This window comes from Tupaia chinensis, unplaced genomic scaffold (assembly GCF_000334495.1).
Source record: "Tupaia chinensis unplaced genomic scaffold, TupChi_1.0 Scaffold000250_1, whole genome shotgun sequence".
In the NCBI taxonomy this organism is placed as follows: domain Eukaryota; kingdom Metazoa; phylum Chordata; class Mammalia; order Scandentia; family Tupaiidae; genus Tupaia; species Tupaia belangeri.
In genome coordinates this window covers 2,951,703-2,955,843 of record NW_006159730.1, presented here as the reverse complement: position 1 = coordinate 2,955,843, position 4,141 = coordinate 2,951,703, and positions in this window count along the sequence as shown.

Below are 4,141 nucleotides of genomic sequence, written 5' to 3'. Positions count from 1 at the left end.
CCCAGAGCTACATTCTTAACCACATACTTTATACCATGGACAATGTGTATTCTGCCAGTGTGGTATCTTTGATGTGATGCATAGATGCTCTACAGCCTTGAATTTAGGCATGAAGAGAGCTTTTTTTAAATTCATCGCTTTTAGGTTTTTTGCCATAGGGTGTGTGCACTTGCCAGAGAGAGATGGACAAAAACAGTGAGAAGAAAAGTGAGAAATCACCCGCCGGAGGAAAAGCCACATGGCAATCCCTTCTCCATTCTCCTCATGGATTTTGGGCTCACACATGCACGTGCCCAGCATGATTCTCACGGGACTCAAACAGTGGCCAGCCTGTGGTCAGCCATGTGGGAGTCCAGAGTCTTAAACACCATGTCACTGCTGTCCCCAAAGAGAACTTTTTAAAACAGCCAGTCTGGTTCTGATTCACATTTTTTCTAGTTTCTTTTATATTTCCTCATTTTACAGGGGCGGAAACAGGATCAAAGAAGTAAAGGAACTTGCCCAAGTTCACACGGCTATTTCTTATTATCTGATGAGCAACTTTAACATTGTATGAATAGGCAGCTTCTATTTCTTTCTTTAAAAAAAAAATGTTTGGCAGGGAGTCTGTGCTCTTTCTAGAGAGAGAATGAGAGAAAGTGAGAAAGCACCTCCCATGAGGGTCTGTCATGCCACAAGCTCTTCTCCTCTATTTCTCCCTCCTCTCATGTTTTTGGGCATGCAGGTACACGTGCCTATGTGTTTCTCAAGCCACTGGGTCCTAAGACTCAAACTGTGTAGTCAGTCACATGGGATCCAGCCACCTTAACCACCTCGCCACCAGCTGGCCCAGCAGCTCCTATTTCTACAATTTTCTGGGCCAGGTATCTTAACTACTTAACTCTTCTACAGTTTGAACATTGATGAAATTTATAACACTGAATGTTTTTAACTAACACTAGTGGAGACACATCACCTTCCCCTTTACACACACACACACACACACACACATATGCACACGGTCCATAATCTCTCCTCCTTCACCTACCTAAGTGTTACTTTTTACCAGCTGGAGAAAGAGACTTTGGGAGGGGGCCAAGATAAAAAAGGAGAAGCGTGATCAGGGAGGGCCTACGTCTGTGTCCCCATCAGGCCAGACAGTCTGGATCTGTGACCCAGGGGCTACTGGGTAAGCCCAAGACACTGGGAAACTGTTAAAGAGGAGAGGCCTGGTGAAGCTGCAGAGAAAGGATGCCACTTTTCTTCCTTCTGGCAGGTGCTCAGCTCCGGACAGCGACAGCAGGGGGCGCTCCAAGCGGCCTAGTGGGCCGGAAGAGAGTTTGGGCGATGACAAGCGGTGACTGCCACATAGACTTATTTGGGAGTTGAAGTGGGTGCTCCTGGCACCACGGGGACTCCCAGAAATAATAACTGGTGGTACGGAAGAGGGAAAGTCAACAAAGATGTTAACCATTTCACCTACAACCTATAGGAGTAGTTAAGATACCGTGGCCTCTCAACCTTAGCTGCACACTGAAATTGTAAAATAACCTATCCAGCCCAACAAAATCCAAACCTCTGCGGTAGGTGGGATGGCACTGAGATACAGGAGAAACCAAGCCGATTTTTCCTACCCTTCTCTCATAAAGAATATGTTACCTCTAGTCATCAAAAGTATAAGGATTTTCCCCACCGAAGCCCAATCAATTCTCTGGCAGTCTCCAACTGGTGTCCTCTAAGTCAGCTCAATTCTGTCACTCCTTGGAGATAGCCTCTGATCCCACAGGTCAGGAGCTCAATCCCACAAGCCTGTCCTTCCCCACAGATGCCAGTCACGAGTTCCGGATGTGGCCTGGGCTTGTCACCAACAAGCTTTACATCTGGTTTTCCCTAACCACCCTCCACAGGTAGGAAAAACTAAATCAAGTAACTTGCTTCAAGTCCCACAGTAGAGTAGAGCCAGAGAAACACCCAGTTCTTCCACTAATTAATAAATTCTACAATTAACAGAACCATAATCAAGGTAAAACATTGGAACAAACAAAAGAGTCCCGGTGAGAGAAAAAAGAATGAGAACGATCATCCTAACGCAAAATATTCCCTCATGTATGAGGGTGAAATGACATAGAGAGCCCAAAAGTAATAATACCGAAGACAAGGCCACACTGATGCATATCACAAAACTTGAAATTGAAGGGAATTGAAGCCTTTCGTTGTGAGACATTTCATCATTTTCTCAGTAATTGCATAAGTTTTATAATTTCTTCCATCACTGACTCCCCAGAAGTCCTGGCATCTCTTGTCTGTGATGTGAAGTTGGCGGGTAATGGTGTTTGCCTCCAGGAAATTAAAGACCCCTCTCAATAACTGTATTAGTCATCAACATTTGCTGCTGTGATTGATCTTGTAACTACCATCAGATCTGGGCAGGGAAAGGATATGAAAATTCATACCCAGGAAAACAACCTTATCTTCGCCTGATTCGGCTCTCTCTTTATAAGAAAACTCTGCAAAGTCTTTTTTTGCACTTCTAATTTGCTTATCAAGGGGCATATTTTTGGCAAGCTGGGAATTTAACCATTGGCTACCGAGAGCTATCTGGATTCATAGGAAACTGAATTCTGTCTAGGTTTTCTAGAATTGCTCTTTTGACTTGCCCTTTATTTAAAAGGGCAAAAATGTTTTAGAATTGTATTTCACATCTCAGGACACCCAGAAGGCAAGTAACCATAGGACTGAAAGGAGGCCCTGTTCCTTTCCTCTGTCTGTGAAAAGTACCAGAAGAAATGTGTATGCTGGTTTTATTGCTGCTTTATATCTTGGCACAACCTGGTATTAAAAAGTAGGGGGAAAACTGGGTACACTGTTCCATAAGCCCAGTACTTCAAACTGAGCCACTCAATAAAGTCCAGTCTACACTGGGGGTGTGAGTGGGGAACAATCAAAAACAAAAACAAATGAAAAGGGAGCAGGACAGTGGCACAGCAGTAAAATGTGACTCTGTGAGACTGACCCACATGGGAACGTTCAGGATCCTGTCTGAAGATCTCCCTTAGTATGCCAGGCATACATGTGGGGGAGGGGGTATGTGAAAGAGGCCACAAATCTGTTAATAGATTAATATGAGACTTAACACATAATAAGAGTAATAACTAATAGAGCTTATCATCATGTTTTAAGCACATTATATCAATACACTCCTTTCAAACTCTAGATATTCATATGCCGGTCTTACTTCACTAGAACATCAACTCTTTAAGAGCATAAAGTTGGCTTAAGTATTTAGTTAGTTAGTTAATTCATGCCATGATCCTTTCTCAATCTCAGCAGGTCTGGAACATGGGCACTCACACACATGATAGCATGCTCAGGGGGATCCTGGGATGTGACCCAGCACCTGTCCCATGGAAGTCCACTGTGTGACCACTATTGCCACCACTTGGTCCAGCTTGTTTTGATATCCTATACAAATGCTAGTGTAATATTTATCACACAATAATATTCTCAGGAAATATGTGCCTCATTCACTCAATATCAGATAGAACAGGAGCTATCTTCACCATTTAGAGCTTTGAAAACTTTAACATCTTTATACAAAATTATATTTTCATATCAGCTTGTTAGGGCATGAAGTTGAGCTACAAAGCAGAAGTAAGTGGTTTTCCAAGTGTGCCATCATGCACACATTTGATAGAGGTTTGCTGGACATACTGGGCCATTCAAACAAACTAGTGAAGGAAAAATGTCATTTTCCTCTTTTCATTCAAAGGACCACCTTATCAAAGCACAGTCCCCTCTCTTTTTAAAAAAAATGTTTTTTGCTATAAGATGCGTTCACTCACTGGAGAGAAACAGACAGAAAGAAGAAAAGCGAAAAAGCACCCCCCCGGAAGAGATGACCACACCACAGTCTGGGACGCAAACCATACAGTCAACCATATGGAGGCCCAACTGCCTTAACCACTATGCTGCCTAGCCAGCCCTCCCCTTCCTGTTAAATATTTTGAGTTCAGGCAAGTATTTAAGTGTTTTAAGTATAAAAAGGATCCCACTACATTAAATGGAACCAAGTATATAAAGTGCTTAGCACAAACCTGGCCCATCATAAACCTCCATTAAAGTAGAGCTGTTTCTTATTTGGAGGCTTCAGGCGTCATGGGAG